We start from the raw sequence: 10,673 nt of genomic DNA, 5'->3' as shown, positions 1-10,673 counted from the left end.
TGCGTAGGGCCCTTGATGGGTTAGCCACCAAGGGATTCTTGAAGTCGTATCTCAGCTCGAGTGCAGGAGGAAGTGGTAAAAAGTTCTACAAGAAAAGCAAGTCACCGTCATACCGACGTGATGACAATGACACTGATCCAGAGATTGTAGCCGTCATCTTAGGAGGTTTAGCCGCTGGGGGACCAACAATGAGAGGACAAAAAGACTATGCAAGCCGGTTGGGACAGGTCATGTTGTCTGGAAAAGCCCCAATTGACCATTTCCCTAAAGTAGAGATTTGTGAATCTGACAGGGGTAAGATCGCCACTCCACATGACGACCCCTTGGTCATTGAATTGAAGGTGGCTAACCTCAAGGTAAGGCGTATTTTAGTGGATACGGGGAGTTCGTCAGACATTATCAACACAGCTTGTCTAAGTCGTCTTGAGCATGATCCGAAGACAATTGAAAAAAATACATTATCCTATCATTGGATTCGGAGGTGGTATAATCCACCCCCAGGGGATAATCACTCTGCCCTTACGAGTTGGAGGCCGGCATCAAAGCAAGAACTTGAATGTCCGCTTTTTAATTGTGAAGGACCTCACTGCTTACAATATCATACTGGGTCGTCCAACTTTGAATCAGGCCTAGGCAGTGGTCGTCACTCATCTTATGCTCATGAAGTATGTCTGTGATAAAGGTCAGGTCGGCACAATACATGGTGATCAACAGCTAGCAAGAGATTGTTACCTCACTACGCTAAGTCCCGAGGCTTGGGGGAAAACTGAAGAAGCCAGAGCAAGCTCAAAAAGAAAACTAGATGAGATGGAGGAAAAAGTCAAGAAGGAGACCTTTACTATTGCCACGGCTCATATGGAAACTAGGCGGCCTGAGCCGGTTGGTGGGAATTATGAGATCATCCTTGATGAAGCACGTCCAGACAGGACGGTGCCAGTAGGGGTCTCTCCTGACGACCAGCTTGGGGCACATTTAGTCACTCTCGTGAGGGAATTCCAGGACATTTTTGCTTTTGCTGTGGAAGAGATGCCGGGCATTGATCCAAGCATAGCTGTACACAAGCTCAATGTAGATGAGTCCTTAAAACCTGTTCGTCAGAAGAAGAGAAATCATGGGGAAGCAAGAAACAAAGGCAGCTGAAGAAGTGTAGAAGTTGTTGGAGGCTGGGTGTAGACACCTACTTTTGTCCCCATTCCCGAAAGGGAAGTTTCGATGATGAGAACGTAAATCTCCACTTGACAACGCATCTCCTATAAAATAACGAATCTCAATTCCCCTTTTCATTTCACCCGAAACCTGCTATTTATAGAAACCTGCTATTTATGGAAACCTGCTAAAAATAGTAACTGCCGTAATGAGTAGTTGTTAAAAGTGGCAAGTCATAAAAGATAGAAACCTGTCAGAATTAGGTGTTGCATTCCAACATAAATCCTAAATGAGATAGAAATTGCGAGAGAATCCTATTCCTAATACGATTCGAAAATAAGAGTCACGTATTGATTGAAATCCTAACGAGCTTAGAGTTCGTAACGGGCCCAGACGCATTCCGTCATAAAATTAATACGCACTAAAAGACTCGATTAAGTCTCATACACCCCGGATTCTAAGAGTCCGAATCTGACAAAGAAACGGCCCAAACATCAATTTCAAGCCCAGCCCTGGGCGCTGAAATTGCCTGGATCCTATTTTCAACGCCCAGAGCTGGGCGCCGAAATCTTTGACGCCCAGCCCTGGGCGCTGAAAATACCTGGGACGTGTTTTCTCCTAATTCCTCGTGGATTAGAGTTCTACAATTCTATCTTTCCACGAACTCTTTTCTATAAATAGGGCCCTAAGTTCGACGTGAAAACATAACACACAATTATTATTTCTGAGTATTGACTCCAACCCCTAAGACTCACGCTGCGAAATTGATCACGCGTTCTGTCGCAATCGATCCATAAATCGAACAGAACGTATCCTGTCCCGTACCTTGAGATTCGTTAAATAAAAGGAGAAATAGAAAAGTCAAAGTGGTTAGTTTTCTGAGAACCGTGACGCACCTCTCAAGGGTGCGTCGTAATGTGTCCCTTTTCTATGATTTAATTGCTTTCCTCACCCTTTTTATGAACTGTTAAACTAACTAAATCTGATTGTTCTATCACACCTAATAAATATGATATTTTTGGGAAATTGGATTATCATGCTAGATCCCTTAATACAATCTAAATCAGATAATCGCGCTCGATCTAGTACTATATGTTGCATATTGTTAAAATCAACTCAGATTAGTTTAATAGTTAACGCATGTCCCTTCAATTATTTATGCTGAGCTAGTAAGGATATCCTGCCTCTGGAGTTATCGACGAGCGAGTACTCCTCTCGGTAGTTACAGTCCCTCGAACCCTCAATCTCTACCTTGCGGGTGTATGTTGAGAGATCCCCACACCAGGGATCACAAGGGAACCTACGGCCGTCGTGGTCAAACATAATTGCACTCCCTTTATGTCACGATAACCGGGTTTTGTCAGTTTTTCTCATTGTCGTTAAAAACTGAATGACGACTCCTATTTTACTAGTCAATTGGGTGTAAACTCACAGGAAATCCAATTACACTTGATTTGACAAAAAGAAACGTCACACTCACGAGGGACAAGGTCACGCATTAGCCTCGTGCTTTTTCGACCCCCTCATAGTGGCGACTCCACTGGGGATAGTGAAGGAAATACTCGTGCTTGTAGGTAATAAAAATAGCCGAAGGGTGAAACGATCCTGCCCCGCGTTTATTTCCCCATCAAGTTGGGACGACCTGAAAATCAGCATATTAATGTGAACGGACAGAACCGCATAACGAATCTTGGCTCCCTTGGATGTTTCATCTCGGGAGTCGGGACTAAGGATACCCATCGCCAACCGGGGGGTGCATACGCTTCGAATGTTGTCCACTCGGCACTTTCGCTAGTAGTACACCCGTCCCAAACCCAATCGCTCGCCCATTAGGTCCCTCTCATTGGTGCATGCCCCCTTGGCTTACATCGTGATTGGCCTCTTGGGCGAAATTCGTCTGTTGAAGGCACTACCTCGACCGGGACATGTGTTGGATCTGCGATAGAAGCGGTACCAAGCCAGGCGCAAAAACTACCCATAGAAGCCTATCATAAAACTACATGACATATTATTATTGCCTCATGATGTAATGTTAGTTATGTGTAGCGAAATATGTGGTTGTGTGTGACAAATAACGTTAGAAAACCAACGACCTTAAAAATTGCCCAAACATTCATAAACCAATTGGCCAAAGAGTTATACCAAAATAAGTGTTCCGCAAGCCCGAACGATCGCCACAAAAATAAGCGACGCTCGGGATGGCCTGTAACGAATCCCACAAACGCTGCACAACGCGTAAAGGACGTTATTAGGCAAACACGCAAAATCGAAGTCGCATAAACAAAAAGTAGACGCAAACAGAAAAACGAGAACCAGCCAGGGACGCATTTCCAAAGCCCCTGGCTGGGCGCCGAAACTTCTCACGCCCTACGCTGGGCGCTGATGTTGCTGAAGGAAATAATGCCCTTGGTCCAAGTATGCATTCTATGTTAAGTCTAATAAATGCGGTTCAGTATTAATTAACAAGTTAATAATTCATTGAGATCAAGTGAGCTGAATGCCTAGCTAGAGGCCGCTTCAGTTCAAGTGGAATTAATGATATTAATCCACAGCTTACTCTTGACTGAACCCATAGGGTCACACAAATAGTACGTAAACGGATCAAGTATTTAATGGCATTAAATACTCCATCTATGGATATTCGGAATCGACGGATCTTGGTTTCAGTGGGAGCTGAGATCGTCACAGGCAAGAAATGAATACTCCGGAAACGATGATATTGCCGGAAACGGAAATATGGATCGTATCGGAAATATAAATATTATCCAAGTCGTAGATGTTGCCGGAAACGGAAACATGGTACGTATCGGAAAATATTATCGGAAATGGAAATATTGCCGGAATCGGAAATATTGCCGGAAACGGAAATATTGTCAGAATCGGAAATATTATCGAAATCGGAAAATAATTCTGGAAACGGAAATATTAAATATTTGTTCGAAATGGAAAATAATTCCGGAATCGGAAATATTAAATGTTGTTCGTATCGGAAAAGAATTCCGGAATCGGGAAATTAATCGGAAGCGTATCGTACGAATTAGCATCGAACGAGGCCTGCCAGACGAAGGCCCAGCACGAAGCCGGGCCATCGCCCAGCAAGCCAGCGCGCCACAACGCACCAGCCAAGGCTGCGCCAGGCCCACCGCAAGGCAGGCCCAGCGCGCGCCAAGGCTGCGGCAGCGTGTGGGCCTCGTGGCAATGGGCTGCGAGCTCGCGGGCTGCGCGCGCGCGCATGGCGCCCCTCGTGGGCTGCTGTGCGTGCGTGTGTGTGTTTGTGTGCTATACGAATCCTAAAGCTATCAGGTTTCGACATATGATTAAATTCCTAAACCTAAAAGGATGAATTAATTAAAATAAGAATTCTATTAGGATTCTAGTTTAATTAATTCGTATCCTAATAGGATTCCAGATCCTTTTCCATACCTCTATAAATAGGTGCCTAGGGTCATAATTTATAGACACAACAATTAAAAAGTATTCAAGTATTCAAAGTGATGTTTGAGAGCAAAAATTCAGTCACATAATTGCCTACAATAGCCGAAAATTCTAAGTACCTTAAGGGCGATCCTAGTTGGTCAAGCTTAAGGCGGATCCGGACGTGCTGTGGACTATCTACGGAGGGATGACACTTGGAGTCCTAAAGACTTGTTCTTGTTCGGTTCGGGCGCAGCTAGGGAAGGCACGCAACAAAGTGTATGCATCTAAACTATGCTAAATGATTATGTGTAAATAATATGCTTTCCTGGCTTTATGGGTTTTCCGCATGATTTATGAATTGTCATATGTATCATAACCTTACAGTGGTATCACGAGCCTCTTATTATTTTCATAATCTAAATTGCATGAACATGGTTAAATATTACAAATTTGCAAGAATTAAAAGGGGTGATTAATTTTCGTAATTGTTAATTAATTGCAAATTGCGTTTATTTAATTATACGTACGCAGTTTTTCGGCAGTTTCTTCGTTACTCATCCAAATCGAGTGATTTTTGTGTCAATTCCGCATGTAAAAGGCATTCTAAAATTTTCGGCCGAACCCAGAATTCTCAAATTCGAAGCCTAACTATGACTTTTCGGAGGTTTTAGTTTTTCGAATGCAAAATTTCGTAAATTTAAGATGTTAAATTAAATATTTGCGATTCTTGTTGATAAATCTTGAATTTTTGATTGACCTACTGTATATGTTTAACAAGTTTGAATGCCTAGCCTTGTTAATTATGCAATCTAATTTATAATTATGATTAATTTGTTGAAAATTGGAATAATTTAGAATTAATTTGATTTTCATAATTAGTTATAATTTAATTAGATACCTATGATTAAAAACCACCATAAAAATTGTAAATTTATGTTAAATTTTAAATTTTTATGACCTAGACTTGAATCCATGTTAATCGGAAATCAATTAAATAATAAATTTTCGATTTTGCGCCCTAAAATTATGAAATTAATATTATTTATTAATTTGTCATTAATTTTAAATATAAATTTTTAATTTTTATGCGACTCGCTCATATAACTTGCACGCACAAAGCAATGGACGCTACGTGTTACTCTTAAGGGGTGTTGTATAGTGCGGGCATGCGACGACGAGCAAGGGAGCTCGTCGCCCATGCGGTACGAATGCAGCGAGCAAGAGCATGGTGCACGAGCACAAGGCAGCAGCCCTGCCTTGTGTCGTGGGCTGTGAGCAATGGGCGTGTGGGCAGGGGCGAGAGCAAGGCACGAGCAGTCGCGTGTGGGCAGCAAGCGTGCTGCGCCACAGCGTGCACTGCCTCGCGCAAGCATGCGGAGCCTCGCGCGCAGCGAGCGCAAGCTCGCGTGCCACGAGCGCTACGCACAGCGTCGATGGCTCGCGCGCAGCGAGCGCCAGCTCGCATACTGCTGCCTCGTGCGATGAGCGCAAGCTCGCGTGCGGGAGAGGCAGGCGCGCAGCGTGCGATGGCTCGCATGGATCGAGCGCTGGCAAGCGAGCGCAGCGAGCGATGGCTCGCGTGCATCGAGCGCTGGCGCACGCAGCGAGCACTAGCTCGCGTGTTCGATTGATGCCTTGCGATGGTGAGCAGCAGCGATGCGACGCAGCGCATGGGCTGCGCGCACATGGGCAGCGATGGCTGTGTGCGTGTGGCCCATGGGCGTGCGTTGCGTGGGGTTGTTGCGTTGCGATTAGATCGTTTTGAAATTTTAATTTGAAATTTTCAGTTTACGTAATTTTAATTAATTTTAAAATTAATAATTTAAATTATTTTCTTGGATTTTAATTTTGAATATTGTAATTATAATAAATTTTATTTATTCTAATTATTTTACTAAAATTAAAACCATGGATTAATTTAAATACGACTGAAATTAAATTAAATTTTGGATTCAATTATAAATTTATATGAGCTTTAAATTTTAATTAAATTTGTATGTTTCCGGTTAGACTAGAAATACATTTTTATGTTTAAAATTAGTAAAGCATATGAATTTATTGGTTTAAGTGGGAGCTCTTTTTAGTCATATACTCTTGATTAGGTCTACAAATCCTTAAGGTTAAAACAACTTGATTAGAATTAATAAGGACTGAATAATTTGTAGATTATTGGTGCCCTTGATTAGTTGCTGTAAATGTTTATGTGATGCATAATGTGTTTTACTAACCAGCTATGTGGGCCATTCATGATAATGAATGGGTGAATGGTATATATTGTATATGTACTTTTTTGCAGGTTATGAAGTGACTAGTATGGCCCAAATAGGATAGAAAATATGGTCTGCGTACCATTAATTTGAATGTAATTGGTCTAAAGTACCAAAGTTGTTTTTCAATTCAAATATGGTCTGCGTACCATCAAATAGTTGTAATTAGTTTTAATTATAGCTTATCCTATTTGAAGAAAATGGTGCCTCCCACGGAGATTTTCGAGACGGACTTTGAAGTTGAAGCTTCAAGATGAAGTCGGGCCATACTAGATCACATTTATCTTATGCATGTTTTAAGTTATTTATTGCTTTTAAATATGTCTTAAATATGCATGAGATCAAAGCTTGATTATGTTGCATGATTAAGGATTTTAGTTCACTTAAAATCTAACCAACATAGTAAGAGCCTTAAGTTCCAAACTTAAAAATTGAGTTAAAAGGTGCCATGCCAAAATATACACTTGCTTGGATATCCTTTACATCAATCTAGTAATAGTTTTCGCTCAGCGAGGTGTTACTTATTGGTCCTAAAGGGGCAAGGTACACAAATAATTGTGAGTACATGTTAGTTTTGGTGAAACTCAACGATATAAGTAAGGAGTCCTTTTATGTCGTGGCAAAATTGATAGGTTTACCTAATAAGTTCTTAGACGTACCTATCAACCAAGAATAGTTTCTAGACTATTAGCAAAAGGCTTTTGCTTACCTAAGATGTTTTAGGATTAAGTCGACAAACTGTGCTTAATTCTTCAATGATTTTAGGATCTTGGAATCATTTTATTCACACCTGCCGGAACAATAAAATCGAATAAAATGCCAATAACTTGTTTGAATTGCATGATTGCTTTAATTTCAAGTTATTATTCATGATAAATGTTTAGACTTTGCATGCTTCAATGTATGTTTTAATTATTATTAAATATCTTGCACTGTAGTAAATCCTTTTAGAAAGGTAACAGTAAATTTCCTCGATTGGTAGTGAATCCAAGAACGATTTACGGAAATGAAAGAAAATGAGCAGTTTAAAATGTACGTTTCTTTTAGCGACTTTTATGGTTGTTTTCGAATATCAAAATCGAATGGCGAACCGATTGGTGCTTGTGGATTCAAAAATACGATGTAGTTTTGAGATCATAAAGCATTGAGTTTAAACGCTCAGCTTTACCAATGGTTAACAACCTAATATCTCTGTCCATTTAATTCTCGAATGAGTCTAGTCCCTAGACATTCGAATAGATCGATGCTTAGAGAACTTTAGAAGCTTCTGGTAAGATCATCTAGTTGAAACAAAATATTCAACATAAATTAAAATGGTAAGAACTTTGTTGGAGTGACATTGAACATGTCTAGACAATGTATAAAAGTCAACACTAAAGAATTCAATTCTTAAGACTATAAGAAAGGGTACAAGAAATAGGAAAATAAGGAACAAATGAAAGAAATTTTACGATTTCGTTTCTACTTATGTTTAAAGAAAAGTGACCTAGCAATCAAACTTCCTTGGTATCATATACCGCTTGAGGTTCTTACTTCGGTAATAACTCAAACAATGGAAGCTAGGATACACTAATGACCTACAAGTGGGAAATGGAGCATGGCAATGCTACATTAGTTGTAGGGTCATCTAGTTTGCTTTAAGTCCTTTTCAAAGGCTGGAACTTAATGGCTATTTTGTTCCATAATCAACATACCTAAATTTCTGTTTTCAAACATAGAAAGACTCACATTCAAGAAAAACAAAAACAATGTTTGTTTGTTTATTTGAATGAAATGGTCAATTACAGGTTGAGTCAATATGCTTGATTAAAACAAACAACTCTTTAAAGAACTTTACTAAGTTCAAATCAACCCCTTGATTTGAGTTCCACTAATCTTTGGCATTGTTGCTTAGACCATATCAACAAATTAACATTCAAAGGCTCTATTTTGATGGACTTTTGAAAGTTCATTGATTTTTAGATCAATTTAAGACGACTAGTCTTACTTGTTGAAAGTAACAAAAGATATGAACTATTGTTAGAACGCCTAGACAATAGAGTTCAAAGCTAAAGAAAGATTTTATGACTTTATTATTTCACATGGATTTGAGTGAATATAGGTTTATTTACTCAAATGTGATATAAGTTGAATCTGTTTGGCTAATTCAAAGATTCAGAAGTATAAAATCCACTTGGCAAGAAATCATAAAGATCTAGGTTAGATCATGTTGATGATTACTTAAGTCAAGCATGATCATCAATGATTGTGTGTTGTAATTTCACAATCTAGCTCCATAAGATATGGCATATCTACGTTGGAATGATCGAAGTCAATTAGTACTTGATTCGATCAATGATGAATCATAAAGACTTTTCCTATAATTTCTAAAACAAAATGCTCAACCACCACCAAACTAAACCAAATTCGTCAAAGCTATTGAAAAGTAATTTCAAAATAACTTTTCATAAAATATATCTAGAGAGTTGCTATACTCAGTGGGAGCTTAGTGTTTGTCATTCAACAAACTAAGGCCCAAGTATAGATATATGTTTTATTGTGATTTATTCAAATGAGACACAAGGGTATTGTTTCTACCACGAATTTTTGAGAACATAATGTTTGTTCGCTCGAAATAATGTCCTTTTGGAGATTCGTTTCCAAAATGACAAGTGGGAGAAAATAGACCTCGAAAGTTTTCGAGGCGAACAACAAACATAAACGGACATTCAGGAGGCTTTTCGAAGTTCTTTAGAAAACCCGAACATGTATTCTTTAAGGACTTTAGAAGTGGCTTTAAAGAATAAGACATCTCTTAGAAGACTTTACAAGTGCTTCAAGGAGAACAGAATATTCAAAGAACTTTCAAGTGGCTATTGATATTCTATTGTTTGACGTTCTATACCCAAAGTAGGCATAGAGTTCAAGTCACTGGAACTATGATATTCTTCTATTGGATAGTGAAGAAACATGGAGTTCAGGTCACTAAAGCTATGCGATTCTTCTATTAGATAGTGAAGAAACCTACAACTTGCAGTCAAACTATTATCATGTAGATTAATGAGTTTGTGACCTGTAAGAAAGCTATGACAAAACCCAGATTCCCTAAAATGGTTAGAGGCCATATATAGACTCAAATGTTTTAAATGGTTAGAGGCCATAAAACATACTCAATGTTTTGATGACAAAATTGAAATTTGGTTGATTTGCAAGAATAGTTTCACGCCTATTGCTTGCAAGTTTGTTTTAAAGGATAAAAACCATCAAACATTGAATTGTGTTCACACACAAAGCTAGATTAGTTGCTAAAAGTTACAAGCAAATTCACGGTATGGATTGTGTTGAAACCTCATGCATAATCGTAATGCTCAAGTCTATATTCAAGCAATGATTGCATATTGGTACATATAGCAATTGGATGACAAAACGTATTCCTCAATCAAATGTTGGAATAAACTATGTACATGGTATGTCATAGGATTTGTGGATCCAAATAAATGCTTGAAAAGAAAAGCTAGTTTATAAAATCTAAGTACAGATTTAAGCAAGCAATTGGGAATTAGAACTATATTTTAGTGAAGCTAATAAGTATTTTAGTTTCATAAAATGTACATGATTCTTATAGATATATAAGAAGTTTAGTGGGAGTACATAAAACTTATTTGGTCCTATGTGTATCACACATATCTCTCTATTGTGAAATAACATTCAAATGCTAATGACTTAGGTTTGAAATTATTCATCAATGATGGACCATGGCGAAACTTAGTACATACTGGGTATTAAGATCTATTTACAAAGATCTTATATTAATGTTTTGGATTAAAACACGAAAGACTCCATTGGAGATATTCGATCCATATG

Source organism: Spinacia oleracea, chromosome 4 (assembly GCF_020520425.1).
Source record: "Spinacia oleracea cultivar Varoflay chromosome 4, BTI_SOV_V1, whole genome shotgun sequence".
NCBI lineage: Eukaryota > Viridiplantae > Streptophyta > Magnoliopsida > Caryophyllales > Amaranthaceae > Spinacia > Spinacia oleracea.
Note: the sequence above shows the minus strand (reverse complement) of the source record.